We start from the raw sequence: 18986 nt of genomic DNA on the forward strand, positions 1-18986 counted from the left end.
TGAAAGAACAAAGAGAGAGAAAGAACAAAAGTAAAGTGACTCAAGAATCAGTTGAAAGAAAAGTAAAAAAAATAATTAAAAAAATACAAGAAATACAAGCAAGAAAAGAAGAGAGTCACTTAGACAAATAAAGAACGAAGGTAAAATAGCAAGGTGAATGAATATGAGAAACTGGGCGAGATAAAATGATAAAAAGTGGTATGTTTATCTGATATGTCAAGGAGGGAAAAAAGTCACTAACGCATACTTAAATATACCCTGCTTGACCCTGAGCCTATGTTACAAGCTAAGAAAGTCCTATCATGATCCTAAAAGTTGTATAGCGAACTTAAAGCAGTGAAAATAAGGGGCATGCTTATGACAATATGTATGAATGAGTGTGAATTTGTTCTGAGAGAGAGTGTTGAAAAGTAATAATAATACTCAAACTGAAATCATTGTGTGAAAAATGAGGATTTTGTTTTGGATTGAGGACACTAGTTAAAATACCAGAAATATTAGCACCTCGGTGAGAAATTGAAGAGGATAGGTGTTAGTGCATGGTGAGTCTGTGTCATGGTCTGATTCCACATAATTCAAGTCTAATAGTGAAAGCATGCATAAACATGATAAGACTGATCGGGATTGATAGCCAAATGTGTGCGAAAGATAAAACATGGATACTATTGTACAAAGATTTTGTATTGAGTCATAGTGCGTCACTTGAGGACAAACAACGAATTTAAGTTGAGGGTATTGATATACCGTGGTTTCACGGTATTTTTAATAATTTTTCCTTAAGTTTAGTGTGTCCAAAAGCATTTCTGTACTAATTTTTATGTAAGTTTCTCTTTATTTGCAAGATATCTGTCTAAAAGATGAATGCGGGGTTTTTGAGCAAGAAATACAGAAAAGCACCACCTACGGAGCTTGTGACGGTTTGTCGTGCTCGTGACGATCCGTAGGTTGCATCGTAGTGCAGCTGCTGAAGGAAGATGGGGAATTCTGACCAAGTGTGGGGTTACGGAGTGCGTGAAAGACCGTCGTAGACACGACGGTCCGTCCTGTTGTTTCATCATGGAAATCAGAGAAGTAGTTCCAGTACCCAAATTCCAAGAGTTCAAGTGTTTTGGAACGGAGACCCTCGACAGACCGTTGTGCTTGTGACGATCCGTCATACCTGCCGTCGAGGGTAATGAGGAGAGCAGCATAAGAAATTGCACGAGTATGGGACAACGGAGTCCATGACGGTCCGTCGTGACCACGATGATCCGTCGCGAGGTCCATCGATCCAGCCGCATTTTGATAGATTTCCAGCAAATAGAGTCCTTATTTAATTAGGTTTTTATTTTTTATAAATAGTTCGAAAACATCATTTTTTAGGTTAGACTCTTGATTATTTTTAGACTCTTTGTTAATCTCTTGATTATTTTTAGACTCTTTGTTAGACTCTTGATTATTTTTAGACTCTTTGTTAGACTTTTGGTTGATTGAGTTTCTTTTGTGGATTAGACTTGGTGATTATTATTACACTTTTGAAGAATCTTTAATATTCAATTAATTGCAGTAATTGATTGTTGGTGATTTTCGTTGATTAATCAAGTGAACTTTTGGATTTTACTCTTTCTCATTGAAGTAAGTGCATGAATTCTTATATCATATATTTGAATATTGTGATTATGATTATGGGTAACTAAACTCCATAACTAGGGTTGTGGGAACCATAGGCGAATAATGAGGTATAACCTAACTAAAATAACAATTCTAGAATAGTGTCTTGCATGTATTTATAATTCTTTCGCTTAGAAGTCTTTTTAACGGATGACCAATGTTAGAACTCGCCTTAATGCTACTTGCCAAACCAAGGAGGTAGATAATAGGAAAAGAATTATCAACATAGATTTAGTGTATACTATCTAATAGGCTAGTATTGATTGGTACGAGGTAATAACTTAGTCAAATATCGAATACAATGCTTAATATGAGGTAAAGGTAAGGGTTAGTATAGCAACACACGTAGCTAGACCAAGGTGCAGAGTGAAATTTTCTAGATGTCGGACCAAGGATTTAGAAATACATAACTTATCACTTTGCATGCAAAAGAATTGTTATAGTTAGAATTATCAAGTTATGAACATGTGGAGAACACGTAAACCCTAGTTACTTTTATTAATTGATTAAACTCCAACATTTGAAACTGTTAGTTGTCTCCTTTAATTTAGCTAGTTATTTTCATTTATTTAGAAATAGAAAATCCCCATTTTTATCATTTTTGCTTTTCCAAGGAAATAATTGACTTAATAATAGTAATAATAGATTGAAGTTAAGTCTGAACTATTTTCCTCATGGGAACGATCCCAACCTCATTAGTTGGGTTCTTTACTTGATACGACCGCTTTAATTCTTATTTGAGAAGTAAGTTTGAGCGTATCAAGGGACGCAATGGGGAAGAAGACAATAAGACAGCGCAGGGTACTACCTTTGCGACCCTGCTGCTTTTATCATTGTGTTTTATCATGTATCACCTCGAAGCTATTCACTTTTGTTGCTACTAATGGGAAATCTCTGGGAAAATTGCCTTTTGAGGGTGACAACGTACTGGGTCGGGTCAAAACGTGGGGTTTGGATCGGATAATCGGGAATTGGTCTGAAGATAAAAAAGAAATAGGGGGAAAATGGGCTGCTGAAAAAGAATAGGGCTGGGGCGGTTTTGGAATTGAAGGAAGAGCGGGCTGAATTGTTGAAAAAGCAAATTTGGCCACGGAAATGGACTCCTATTTAACCAAATTAGAATGTAATTGGCCAGATACGAATTAGTATATAATTAACAAACTTCATAAGGTTAACAAAAGTAAAATAATTAATTTGAATATAACTAATAATTTAAAATACTTAGACAAATATTTACATAAAACAAAGTATTACTCTCAATGTTATTTTCGATTTACGTAAGACACATATATTAGCTAAACAATACAAAAAGTCAAAATCTTATTTTAAATAATTCACAAGCTAAAATTTATTTAATAATTACCTTATTTTTATTTATATTTATAAAATAAATTATTTTAAAATTGCTTAAACTCGAGAAGCTTGCTAGTTATTATCATCGAGGAGGGTCCAATTTGGGTGTCAACAATGTCAATGTTCATTACCTGGCTTGCTTGTAAACCTTCCAAGTACTCCTACTGCATATGCAATATCAGGTCTAGTGCAATCAGTCACATATCTCATACTTCCAATTATACTAGCATATTCTTTTTGATTTATTACATCATTTTCACTTTCAACATAAAATAAGTGAATACTAGAATCAAAAGGAGTAACAACATGTTTGCAATCACGAAAGTTATATTTTTTCAAAATTTCTCAACATAATGTGGCTGATCAAGGAAAATTCTCTCACATGTTCTTGTTATTTTTATTCCAAGAATAAAATTTGCCTCACCAAGATCTTTCATATCAAAATGGCTTCCAAGACTTATGATATATGCACTTATCACACTCATTTGTTTCAAAATCATTTTCAACCATGCATGAATCAAACTTTTCATGTCATTGCTTTTGTGCCTGTTTCAAGTCACGTAGAAATTTAGTAAGTTTACATACTTTGTTTTGTTGGCCTGCTTCAATAAAACACTCGGGTTGATCCATATAAATTTCTTCATTTAGGTCTCCATTTAGAAAAGCAATTTTTACATTCATTTGATGAATTTGCAAATCAAAAATTCCAGTCATAGCAACTAAAAGTATATCTTAGTATTTTGACTTTCTTTTTCATTCAAATGGGATTCATTGAAAATTTGAAAATCACATAAAAACAAGACGTTTTTCGAGAATATACATATATATATTTTATTTATTTGAAAGAAGAAAAATTTTAAAAATATTTTTCTTTCAATTAGTATTTTGTTAATTATATTTTATTTTTCTTAATTAATATTAATTAATTTACATGTAATATTTTTGTTATTTGTTAACTATCTTTATAAAATAAAAAAGAGTGTCAATAATTTTTTGTCTCTTTTGCTTGGGCCTGGAAAGATTCCATCACGGTTTTTACTGTCCCTTACAATATACATCCACCCACATAATGATTTGACACACTCTACACACCGTCACATTTTTCATATACACCATCATTTTGACTTGTTACATTTTACACACAATCACATTTTTCGTATACACCCTCATGATAATTACCTAATACACTATATACATAGTCATTTATTTTTATTCGCACCCTTATAATGACATGACACACATACTCTTGCATACACATATCTTTTTCTCGTAATCCTGCACACCCTTACATTTTTCATCACTGGATTGAAAAGGACAAAACAACTCTTCCCTATACCAAATAATCTCCCTTAAGCACTTGAAATAGAGAAAGAGAACAATACATCATTGAAACATTTCATTCAACTCTTAATGAATCCTATTCTCCACCATGTATATTCACAATATTCATCAAAACATAGTCCTTGACCATCGTTGATGTTAGATTCCTATGTTTTAATTTATAACACTAATATGAAAATAAGAAGAAAAAAGGAGGAAAAATATTGCATATAGGGTTTCAAAATTCAGAAGAGGTCACAGTTGAGGGTTTTTATTTATTTATTTTAAGAAATATAAAAAAAATACCCATTGACCATGAAATATATATTTATTTATTTTTCTTATTTGGCAGAACATTGTTACAAATTTTATCAAAATATTCTTGTTCATCTAAATTTATATCTTCTAATTTGGAGTAATTTTTTAAATTATTTTTTCTAAATTTAATAATCTAATTTGATGACTAGTGTTGACAAGATCTTATTGCTTTCGAGAAACATGATTTTTATTTGTCTTTCATATATTTTTTTAATACTACTGTTGCATAACATTATATGGCTGGAATCAATCTTAGTATATTGACTTTCTGTTTCATTTTCATAGGATTTATTGATAATTTGAAAATCATACCAAAAGAAGACATTTCTTGAGGATATACATTTTTTTCTTTATTTGAAAGAAGAAAAACTTCAAAAAATAATTTTCTTTTAAATTAGTATTTTGTTAGTTCTATTTTATTTTTCTTAGTTAATGTTAATTAATTGATTAACCAGTAGTATTTGTTGGTATTTGTTGATGCACTCTTTAAAAAAAATTGAATAAAAAAGAGTGTCAATATTTTTTGTCGCTTTTGCTTGGGTAAGATTCCATTACAGTTTTTTTTATCCCTTACAATATACACCCACCCTCATTATGACCTGACACACCCTACACACAATCACATTTTTCATATACACCATCAAAATAACCAAATACATTCTCCACATAATCACATTTTTCATGTACACCCTCGTGATGACCTAATACACTATGTACATCGTTATTTAATTTTATTCGCACCCTCATCATGACTTGACACACATACTCTTGCATACATACATAATTTTTCTCGTAATCCTATACACACCCTTACATTTTTCATAATTGAATTGAAAAGGACAAAACGACTCTTACCTATCAAATAATCTTCCTAAAGCACTTAAGATAGAGAAAGAGAACAATACATCGCTGAAACATTTCATTCAACTTTTAACGAATCCTATTCTCCACCATGTATATTCACCATATTCATCAAAGCATAGTCCTTCACCATCGCTCATTTCCTTTCAATCGAGATCCACTACTAACAAAATATAAATCGAGTAATATCTCATGATTCTCCATTACTAATTGGTTTAGTTGATTCTTTTATATGAATTTTAACATTTCACTCTAATTGAGTTGTATTAGAGTTTAGGTTCTTTTAGGGATCACATTAATAAAAAAAAAAGGAATAAAAATTCTTTCAAATAAATTATGAAAAGAAATCCTCTAAAGAAAAAGGATTATCTAGGTTATCTCATTAAAGAAATTAAATTTCGTTTATGTTATTTCACAAACAATTTTTTATATGTTTTATGCCTTTTTTATTAGAGGTTTTCTTTTTTTCACATAAAAGTCATCTAAAATGTTGTTTTCACTTTTGTACAAAGTAATTATAAAGTATATTTCCTCGTATCGATTATTAGTATTACATTTATAAATCTCGTATTTGACCGGAGGTATTATCTATGGTTAGTATTATTTCATATCAATTTTTTTTATTCTATCATATATAAAAGGTGGATTGGTGATGGAATCTTATGTTTTGAAAATCAAATGACATCTAAGAAATTTCGAAGAGGGTATAAAGGTTAAAACATTTAGGGTTTCCTCTCTCTATCCCCTCTTTCATATCTCCATAATTGATTATAAATTTGATCATAGAATATATCTAAGCAAAAGATTGAAACTTAAGAAGGAAAAAGATATAAATTATTTAACTTTGAAAGGAATTACAAAAATGGTGCAAATTCAAAATACACACACACACGCACGCACGCACACGCACACGCACGCATGCACACACGCACGCACGCACACACACACACGCACACGCACGCATGCACACACGCACGCACGCACACATCAAAATTAACGAGTAACCTATTTCTTAGCCATATCATGAAGAAGCAAAACAACTTTGTCCTCCTGTTTGGTAAGGCGAACCCTGAGTCTCGCCAGAGTATTCATATCACAAAGCCGCAGATCTTGCATAGGAGGGGTTGCTACCGGAGATAGAACCAATTTGTGAGAATTTGGTGAATCAATGTCAGTTGTGTGGATAAAAAAGATTTGTTGTTGGTGGTGAGTTGATGATGAGTCAATTGTAGTAGAACATTCTGGCTGTTGAGAATTAGGAAATGGGACAAAAAAGTTTTTGGTGGATTCCTTTAACCCTACCCTATGTTAAAGTGAATCCTTGTATGGCCATTTATGGCTTGGCTCGAAGAAAAGAGTTTATTACAGGTGATGCATTGAAACTTTCATACGCCGTGTAACTGGGTCTGTTTTTTTTTTTTTTTTTTTAAGGAGGAGGAGAGGAGATGAAAGAGGGCGAGGAGGAGGAGGAGTTAGAGTGATGCCTTCAGGAGTAAAGCCTCCTTATTTATAGTACTCCACAGGGATTGAAATTAAATTAAAATTATTATATTGTCCCTGTGTATTTATTATAAATTTTTCCTTTTTATCATGAGAATTGCAAAAATTGTTAAGGTCAACTCAGATCCATCCGGCCCAAGCTTCGTGGGCCAAAAATTCAAGGTGCAAGGGTGATTTGGCCCTTCAAATGAAAGGGTCTTGAAATGACCAACGAAGCCCAACCTTATGAGTGTTGTGAGTAGCTTTCTTTTTCACTTTATTCTATTTTTTTCTTTTTATCTTAATTAATACTTAATGTTTTGTCAATAGTTTAACTATTTCACATGTCTAATAAAATTACATGAAAGTCCATAATAATTTCAATCATAACATACTTTATATATATGAATAGTAGTGATTCAAATTACAATTTAATTTTTGTTATTAATTTGATATCAATACCTTAGAGACATATGAGAAAAAATGTATTGTTATCAAATTGATATCAATATCTTACATACATATGCCAAAGAATGTATTGTGCTATGAATTTTATATATAGACTTTAGAAACATATAACAAAAAAGGTGTAGTAACAATTATTTCATCAAGTTCTCCATGAATTTGATAAAAATAAGTGAAAAGGATGATCATGAATAAAAGTAAATAAAGCAAGAAATATGATGTAAAATTATAACATTTGAATTTTCGAGTCAATAAGAAAATAAGAAGAAAAAAAGAAGAGGAAGCAGGTAAATGTTGCATTTGGGTTTAAAAATTCTAAACAGGTCAAAGATGAGTTATTTCTTAAGAAATATTCAAAATTACCCTTAGATTACAATAGATACATTTAACCGTTTAAAATTATTTATCCAAATATTATTACCATTTTATTGGAAATCCTGATCAAAGGAAGTGGAAAATATTGCATTTGGGTTCAAAATTCAAAATAGAGATATTTTTTGAAGAAATAATTAAAATTATCCTTGGACTACAATAAATGCATTTAACTTTTTTACCTTATTTGTCTGTTACCATTATTTGGATATCCTAATCCTTTTATATTTTGATGGATATTTGTTTAGTTTTTCACTAATTCGTTTTGTTGTTCTCAATAAAAAATCTTTTACGAAAAAATACAGCCACCATCAAAAAGTTGAATGGATCACCAAGACATCATAATGAGATTTTGACCTATTTTATTTTACAAATCTTGCTCAAAATAAACAATATACTGTTGAAGCAGATAGTTATTACATCCATACGAATTAAAATAAAATCTTACATTTAAGAAAATAATGTAAATAATTCACATTTTATTAACTTCATACGTAATTTCCTAGGTAATCTACCCTACCCACCTCTACTTCAACCATCTTAAACTTTAATAATAAGAAATAATCTGCCATGATATTGCTCTATTATCATCCTATGCTATAAGTGTAACAACTGGCTTCATTCATAATAGCAAAACATTACATAATATCTTCAATTAATGAAGCAACCAAGGCCTCACAGACAATGCCTCAATAGCAATCACCTATACATTAATTCAACATAGGGGATAATGGGAAGAACCTTGTTTAACACTACTCTTAGAAGATCTAAAAAAGCAACAAAATTATACTGTTCATATATATAATAATAGGTCACTTCACTAATAATTTGAACAATCTTCAGAGCCATAACTAATAAAAAATAGCCCATAAACTATTGCTTCTTAGTTTCTATTTGGGATCACCTCTGCCTTGCCTCAATGCTCTTGTTGCTTGATTGTTTTGCCTGTAACAAAATAATACTCCTATCAATTATCAAATTAGTTTCATTCAACAAGATTTCCGACATCCTAAGCTGGAAAAATATGTGGTCATGAAAGAGAAATTAGGTAGAACAAAATTGATTAGTTATCATGGAAACACTAGAATTTGAGAAAGATTCTGCTCCTGAAGCATGAGTTTTTGTAGTTTGTCTAGGAGGGGAGGAGGGGGGGAGAGTGGAGGAGGAGTTTGTGTGAAGCCTTCAGGAGTAAAGGCTCCTTATTTATAGTACTTCACAGGGATTGAAATAAAATTAAATATTATTATATAGTCCATGTGTATTTATTATATATTAGTCCTTTTTCTCATGAGAATTGTAAAAATCGGTAAGGCCAACTCAGATCCATCCGGCCCAAACTTCGTGGGCCAAAAATTCAAGGTGGAAGGGTGATCTGGCCCTTCATTTGAAAGGGTCTTGAAATGACCAACCAAGCCCACCCTATGAGGGGTGTGGTCTAGCTTTCTTTTCCACTTTCTTCTATTTTTTTCTTTCTATCTTAATTAAAACTTAAAACTTTGTCAAAATTTTAACTATTTCACATGTCTAACAAAATTACATGAAAGTTCATATTAATTTCAATCACAACATACTTTATATATATGAGTAGTAGTGATTCCAATCACAATTTAATTCTTGTTATGAATTTGATATCAAGACCTTAGAGACATATGACAAAAAAGGTATTGTTATCAATTTGATATCAATATCTTACATACATGTGACAAAAAATGTATTGTTTTGAATTTTATGTAAAGACTTTAGAAACATGTAACAAAAATGTATAATAACAATTATTTCATCAAGTTCTTCATGAATTTCATATAAACAATAGAAGATAATAATCATAAATAAATGTAAATAATGCAAGAAATATGATGCAAAATTATAACATTTGAACTTCGAGTCTAATAAGAAAATAAGGGGGGGGGGGGGGGGGGGGGGAAGCCAGTAAATGTTGCATTTGGGGTTTAAAAATTCAAAACGGGTCAAAGATGAGTTATTTTTCATAAGAAATATTTAAAAATTCCCTTCGATTACAATAGAAATATTTAACCCTTTAAATTTATTTGTCCAAATATTATTACCATTTAATTGAAAATCCTTATCAAAGGAAGTGGGAAAATGTTGCATTTGGGTTTCAAAATTCAAAATAGAGTTATTTTTCAAGAAATAATTAAAATTATCCTTTGACTATAATAAAAACAATTAACTTTTTACCTTATTAGTCCGTTACCATTTTTTCGATATCCTAATCCTTTTATATTTTTATGGATATTTTTTTAATTTTTCACTAATTCGTTTTGTTGTTCTTCAATAAAAAATCTTTTATGAAAAATACAACCAACATCAACAAGCTAAAAGGATCACCAAGACATCGTAATGAGATTTTGGCCTATTGTATTTTACAAATCTTACCCAAAATAAACAATATACTGTTAAAATAAATAATATTACATTTATACAAGTCAAAATAAAATCTTACATCTAAAAAAAATGTAAACAATTCACTTTTTATTCACTCAATACGTAATTTTCTAAGTAATCTACCCCAACCCACCTCTACTTAAACCATCTTAAACTTTAATAATAAGAAATAATTTGTCATGAAATTACTCTATAATCTTCCTATGATATAAGTGTAACAACTGTATTCCTTCATAATAGCAAAACATTACATAATATCTTCAATTAATAAAGCAACCAAGTCCTCACAGACAATGCCTCAGTAGCAGTCACATATATATTAATTCAACTGAGGGGATAAGGGGAAGAACCTATTCCACAGCACTATCAAGAAGACATACTATAATTTTAGACTAGAAACATAACTATAACTTAACTAAGTCGGATCTTTCATCAAAACATAGAAAATTAGAACCTACTTAGAGAAAGAGGGGACAAAACCCAGTTCAAGAACGTTGGAAGATTACATTAGTTTTAGCCCCGAAATTCGAAGGTTTCTCCATGGAATTTGTCACCAAGAACGCAGCAAGATTACATCAGTAAAAGTAGCAATCTTAATATTTGTAACTTTCCTTTTGATTGCAAGTTTCAATCCATAAAAGAATGTCTAATATTGTGGTGTTATGGTGCTGATTAAAGCCATATGTTTTATATGGGGTATTCTTTCGTGGCAGTTAACACTTTTTGTAAATGTCTCTAATGTCGGTAAAGGTTTTTAGCTCATTGCAGCTAAAAAGTTATTTTTATCGTAATATACTTGGCTTATCTGTAACACTCCGTAAATTTCTGACCCATGATATGATTTCTACTTGTATAGATGTATAATGGTGCAATTTTTAATTTGAAGAGTTTTGTGGAGATGTAATAAGGTCAAATAAATGCTCTAGCACAAACTTGAGTTGAAAGTTTCTTACCGGTTAATTTTGATACAAGTTTTTACTTGGTTCAATTTCCAAAATTTGTATCTCCTAAAATTTAAAGAAATGTGTGGCCTATACCCTTTCCAATTAACAGTCTTTAAGTCTTCTTTCAGATTTCGCCAACTGCTCGTTAATTCTATTTGGAGTGCAAAGTTATGATAACTTTACCAAAAACATAGCAAGCATACTAACTTACTAGAAGCATGAGCGATTCACAATTCATATTTTGTATTTCCATGAGAATATCAACTTGAGTTCATTTTCATCCAAATATTTTATTATTTTGATATCCTTTAAACCTAGGGTTGATATCCACTCTTCTCTTCATTCATTTTTTGAGTGTGAGAGTACTTAATTGACACCCACTCTACCCCATGCATAAATAAATAGCTGGTCTAATCACCACTTTGTAGAAGAAAAAAAGGACATCTTTCCTAATTTTTGCCTAGAAGAGACAAGTACCATTTTAAATTACTCTAACAGAATGAAACGTGAGATATTAAACAACTATAACATATAAATGATGTTGATTCCTTGTTAGATAATCCATTTATAAAATTAATCATTCTATATTAATAATAACCTTTTTTTATTCAACTTATAAGAATAATTACTCACAAATCTCACTTTTTAAAGTTATTTTTTCATGCATTTGATCATGTTCTTATTTAGCAATGATTGTTACGTGCTCCTATGGGATCAATACAAGAAGTTAGTAATATATCTATGTTATTTTTCCGATAGTAAAAAAGAAAAATAGAGAGAGGATGATATGACTACTAGCTTGATATTGAAATTAAATAAGTCTAAACTTCAATTCAGAAAAAGAAAAATAATAATCCTAAATGTGAGCAAAACAAAAATTTAATGTCATATTCTTATCTTTGAATTAGTAAGTCTAATAAACCAAAAAGGAAACAAATTCATTAACAAAAATAAGTGGAATGATTCATCTAGGGATTTAAAAAGTCTTACTGATATTTGGTGTTATGGATGCAGAACCAGTCGTGAGGTTTTCACCTTTAGCCAAATCAAATGTCTTGAAGGATAAGAGGTGCGCCCCATCAGAAGATTTTATGTTCATTTGTTGACTTGTCAATTGGACAAATACAAGTACCCCACAATGTTACGAAGATCAGGACCTTTACCATACATATTAGAGAAATCTGATCGTGTAGGAGGAAACTGTCTGGCCTTCAGTGGTTAAATTTTTATCAATTGCAGTAGGACATGCCAAGACACGTGCCGACCTATGTTTCTACATCTGTCATTCCTCTTCTTATCGAGCAACAAAATTGTTCGTTTGTTATCTTAATTAAGCATAATAGCAAATTCTCCGAATTCTATTATAGAAATAGATGACTATTTAAAAATGCTTAACAATTTTTTAATTCAGGTTGAACAAACAACTAGTCATAAGTCGTAAATGCGATGCAAAATTCAATTTATAACTTTTTGAGATTGTATATGTGTGCATTTGGTCATACGTTTATTTGATATTTCTTATTCTATAGTTTCATTTGAATTGATGCTCTTAGAGGATAAGAATAGGAAATCAGTGAAATTGAATGTTATTTTCCTATGTAAAAAAAGAAGAAGATAATATGGTTACGAGATTGGTATTAAGATAATATAAAACTAAACTTCTTTTAAGTTCAAAAAAGAAAAGAAAAGTAACAATAAGATTAAGGAATAAATTGATGTTAGATTCTAATGTTTTAATTTATAGCTCTAATACGAAAATAAGAAGATGGGAGAAAAGAGGAAAAATATTGCTTTTAGGGTTTCAAAATTTAAAGCATGTCAAACTTGAGGTTCTTTTAATTATTTTAAGAATATAATAAAAAATATTCATTGACGGTAATAACTATATTTATTTATTTTCCTTGTTTAGCCAATTTTTATCACCAATTTTTTTCAAATATTCTTGTTCATGTAAATTTAGGTCATCTAATTTGTGGTAAAAAATATTAAATAATTTTTTCCTAAATTTAATAACCTGACTCGATGTCTATTATTTACCAGATCTTATTGCTTTCAAGAAATATGATTTTTATCCTTCTTTCATTTATTTTTCTAAATACTATTTTAGCATTACATTAGATGATTGAAATTAATCTTAGTATTTTGACTTTCTTTTTCATTCAAATGGGATTCATTGAAAATTTGAAAATCACACAAAAAGAAGACGTTTTTCGAGAATATACATATATATTTTTTCTTTATTTGAAAGAAGAAAAATTCAAAAAATATTTTTCTTTCAAATTTGTATTTTGTTAAGTATATTTTATTTTTATTAATTAATATTAATTAATTAACATGTAATATTTTTTGTTATTTGTTAACTATCTTTATAAAATAAAAAAGAGTGCCACTAATTTTTCGTCTCTTTTGCTTGGTCCTAGAAAGATTCCATCACGATTTTTATTGTCCCTTACAATATACATTCACCCACAAAATAATTTAACACACTCTACACACAATCACATTTTTCATATACACTATCATAATGACTTGTTACATTCTACACACAATCACATTTTTCGTATACACCCTCATGATAATTACTTGATACACTATATACATAGTCATTTATTTTTATTCGCACCCTTATAATGACTTGACACACATACTCTTGCATACACACATTTTTTTCTCGTAATCCTGCACACCTTTACATTTTTCATCACTGGATTGAAAAGGACAAAACAACCCTTCCCTATACCAAATAATCTCCCGTAAGCACTTGAGATAGAGAAAGAGAACAATACATCATTGAAACATTTCATTCAACTCTTAATGAATCCTATTCTCCGCCATGTATATTCACAATATTCATCAAAATATAGTCCTTAACCATCGTTGATGTTAGATTCTAATGTTTTAATTTATAACATTAATATGAAAATAAGAAATAAAAAAATGAGGGAAAATATTGCATATAGGATTTCAAAACTCAAAAGAGGTCATAGTTGAGGTTTTTTATTTATTTATTTTACGAAATATCAAAAAAATACCCATTGACCATGATATATATTTATTTATTTTCCTTATTTGGCAAAGCATTGTTACAAATTTTATCAAAATATTCTTGTTCATCTAAATTTATATCTTCTAATTTGGAGTAATTTTTAAATCATTTTTCCTAAATTTAATAATCTAATTTGATGACTAGTGTTTACAAGATCTTATTGCTTTCAAAAAACATGATTTTTATTTGTCTTTCATATATTTTTCTTAATAATATTTTTGCATAACATTATATGGCTGGAATCAATCTTAGTGTAACGACCTGTTTAGTCGTTTTGAGCAGCAGATTTTATTTCTGGAAAAACAGGCTGAGGCGACGGACCCCACGACGGACCGTCATGGGCACGACGGACCGTCGCAGGGTCTCGTTTCAAAACACTTAGAAAAACTGAAAATTGGGTACTGAAATCGACTCTCTGAACTTCGTAACAGAATGGCAGGACGGACCGTCACAGGTGTGACGGACCGTCACAGATTCTTCAGAGAAATTGAGTCTCTGAACTCTGTGACGGGCAGCAGGACGGACCGTCGCAGGCGCGACGGGCCGTCACAGACTGCGAAATCCCAGTCTGGGTCGGATTTCTTGATACGTTTTAAGGGACGTTTTTGACTATTATTGCGTTAATTATAAAGTTAGTGGGTTAATGTTAATAAGTCTAATTACTTGGGGGTTAAAAGAGGTAACCTTAAGTTAATTAGTGGGGCATTATTGCCATCTTTTATTCTTAATTATATGTTAATTAGGGTAAAAGGAAGAGGATTTTGAATAAAGAAAATAGAAAGAACAAGAGAAAGAGAGAGAGAGTCGAACGAGAAAGAGGAGAAACGAAGAGAAACAAAGCTTGGAGAAAAAATTTGCTTGCTTGATCACTAATCTTCGGTGGAGGTAGGTTATGGTTTTCATGCTATTCGTAGTAGACTCTCAATAGCGAATGATATGTATTGGTAGTATTGTAAACCTGTCTATATGCTTAATTGTATGCTTGCATGAATATGATTATGTGATTGTGATAAAACAAGCATGATGAAAACTATTGAATCCCAAATCTTGAAAGAAACTTTAATATACATTATTAATGATGATGCCTTGGTATAGAAGAAGGCTTGATGAATTAAAGTAATGGGAATGATGATGCCTTGGTATAAAGAAGGCTTGATGAATTAAAGTAATGGGATTGATGATGCCTTGGTATAGAGAAGGCTTGATGAATTTATAGAATGATATTAGTGGATCGGAGTGTCACGTACCGACACATGTAGGGGATCGGAGTGTCACGTACCGACACATGTAGGGGATCGGAGTGTCACGTACCGACACATAGTAGTAGGGGATCGGAGTGTCACGTTCCGACACATAGAATTAGGGGATCGGAGTGTCACGTACCGACACATGTAGGGGATCGGAGTGTCACGTTCCGACACATAGAATTAGGGGATCGGAGTGTCACGTACCGACACATAGTAGTAGGGGATCGGAGTGTCACGTACCGACACAAGAGGAGGAAAGATAATGAATCTTGAAAGATGATAATATACTCAACTTAATATACTTAATTCCCAAATGAGTATGGTATTGAGGCTTGAGCCCTCATGGATGAACTTGATGGTACTTACTGATGATTATAGTACTTCTTGTTGCTACATGTTGAGTTTTATAGTTGATTTATGATATTACTTGATATATACTGTTCTCTATTTTGAGTTGACCGATGATATCTACTCAGTACCCGTGGTTTGTACTGACCCCTACTTTTATTGTTTTCTTCTTGTTTATTTGTGGAGTGCAGCAAACGTGCCGTCATCATCGACTCAACAGTAACTCAAGCCAGTCTTACTACATCGGAAATTCAGGGTGAGCTAATGCTTCTAGCTTGGACTGGATCTTCTTCTTCAAGTCTTGATGCCTTGAACTTCCGGCATGGACTAGCTTCTTATGTATTTTTAGCTTTTTAGAATATTCTTAGTTTAGTCATTTGATCGTAGATGTTCTTGTGATGATGACTTCCAGATTTTGGGGAATAATAGATGTTGAATTTTAGACGTTAATGAATTGGTCTTTATTTAATGAGTTTAAGTCTTCCGCATTACTTTCTGTTGATATTATATTGAAATGTTAAGGTTAGATTGGTTGGTTCACTCACATAGGAGGGTAAGTGTGGGTGTCAGTCGCAACCCGGTTTGGGTCGTGACACTTGGTATATTGACTTTATTTTTCATTTTCATAGGATTTATTGATAATTTGAAAATCACATCAAAAGAAGACGTTTCTTGAGAATATACATTTTTTTCTTTATTTGAAAGAAGAAAAACTTCAGAAAAATAATTTTCTTTTAAATTAGTATTTTGTTAATTCTATTTTATTTTTCTTAGTTAATGTTAATTAATTGATTAACCAGTAGCATTTTTTGGTATTTGTTAATGCACTCTTTGAAAAAAAAACTAAATAAAAAAGAGTGTCAATAATATTTTGTCGCTTTTGCTTGGGAAAGATTCCATTACAGTTTTTTTATCCCTTACAATATACACCCACCCTCATTATGACCTGACACACCCTACACACAGTCACATTTTTCATATACACCATCAAAATGACTAAATACATTCTCCACGTAATCACATTTTTCATATACACCCTCGTGACGACCTAATGCGCTATATATATCGTCATTTAATTTTACTCATCATGACTTGACACACATACTCTTGCATATACACATAATTTTTCTCGTAATCCTGTACACACTCTTACATTTTTCATAACTGAATTGAAAAGGACAAAAGGACCCTTACCTATCAAATATTCTCCCTTAAGCACTTGAGATAGAGAAAGAGAACAATACATCGCTGAAATATTTCATTCAACAATTAACAAATCCTATTCTCCACCATGTATATTCAACAAATCATAGTCCTTGACCATCGCTCATTTCCTTTAAATCGAGATTCACTACTAACAAAATATAAATCGAGTAATATCTCGTGATTGTCCATTACTAATTGGTTTAGTTGATTCTTTTATATGAATTTTATGATTTCACTCTAATTGAGTTGTACTAGAGTTTAGGTTCTTTTAGGGATCACATTAATAAAAAAAAGAAATAAAAATTCTTTCGAATAAGTTATGAAAAGAAATCATCTAAAGAAAAAGGATTATCTAGGTTATCTCACTAAAGATATTAAATTTCGTTTATGTTCCTTCACAAATAATTTTTTATATGTTTTATGCCTTTTTTATTAGAGGTTTTCTTTTTTTCACATAAAAGTCATCTGAAAATGTTATTTCACTTTTGTACAAAGTGATTATAAAGTTTATTTCCTCGTATCGATTATTAGTATTACATTTATAAATCTCGTATTTGACCGGAGGTATTAGCTATGGTTAGTATTACTTCATATCAAATTTTTTTGATTATATCATATATAAAAGGTGGATTGGTGATGGAATCTTATGTTTTGAAAATCAAATGACATCTAAGAAATTTTGAAGAGGGTAGAAAGGTTAAAACATTTAAGGTTTCCTCTCTCTATCCCCCCCCCCCCCCCCCTTTCATATCTCCATAATTGATTATTGATCATAGAATATATCTATCTAAGCAAAAGATTGAAACTTAAGAAGGAAAAAGACATAAATTATTTAACTTTGAAAGGAATTATAAAAATGGTGCAAACTGAAATACACACACACACGCACGCACGCACGCACGCACACACATCAAAATTAACGAGTAACCTATTTCTTAGCCATATCAAGGAGAAGCAAAACAACTTTGGTCTCCTCTTTTGTAAGGCCACCCCTGAGTCTCGCCAGAGTATTCATATCACGAAGCCACAGATCTTGCTTAGGAGGGGTTGCTACCGGAGATAGAACCAATTTGTGAGAATTTGGTGAACCAGTGTCAGTTGTGTTGATAGAAAAGAATTTGTTGGTGGTGGTGAGTTGATGATGAGTCAATTGTAGTAGAACTTTCTGGTTGTTGAGAATTAGGAAATGGGACAAAAAAAAATTGGTGGGTTCCTTTAACTCTACCCTCCTTAAGTGAATCCTTGTATGTCCATCTATGGCTTGGCTCGAAGAAAAGATTTTATTACAGGTGATGCATTGAAACTTCCATACACCGTGTAACTGAGTCTGTTTTTGCATTTTATTTTTTTGTTTTAAGGAGGAGGAGGAGGAGAGGAGATGGAAGAGGGCGAGGAGGAGGAGGAGGAGGAGGAGGAGTTTGTGTGATGCCTTCAGGAGTAAAGGCTCCTTATTTATAGTACTCCACATGGATTGAAATGAAATTAAAATTATTATGTTGTCCCTGTGTATTTATTATAAATCTGTCTTTTTTCTCATGAGAATTACAAAAATTGTAAAGGCCTACTCAGATTCATCCGGCCCAAACTTCGCGGGCCAAAATCTCAAGGTGAAAGGGTGATTAGGCCCTTCAAATGAAAGGGTCTTGACATGACCAACAAAGCACAACCTTATGAGTGTTGTGGGCTAGCTTTCTTTTCCACTTTCTTCAATTTTTTTCTTTCTATCTTAATTAAAACTTAAAATTTTGTCAATATTTTTAATATTTCACATGTCTAATAAAATTACATGAAATTCCATAATAATTTCAATCATAACATACTTTATATATATGAGTACTAGTGATTCAAATTACAATTTAATTCTTGTTATGAATTTGATATCAATACCTTAGAGACATGTGACAAAAAGGGCATTGTTATCAAATTGATATCAATATCTTACATACATATGACAAAGAATGTATTGTTATG

Source organism: Solanum lycopersicum, chromosome 2 (assembly GCF_036512215.1).
Source record: "Solanum lycopersicum chromosome 2, SLM_r2.1".
NCBI lineage: Eukaryota > Viridiplantae > Streptophyta > Magnoliopsida > Solanales > Solanaceae > Solanum > Solanum lycopersicum.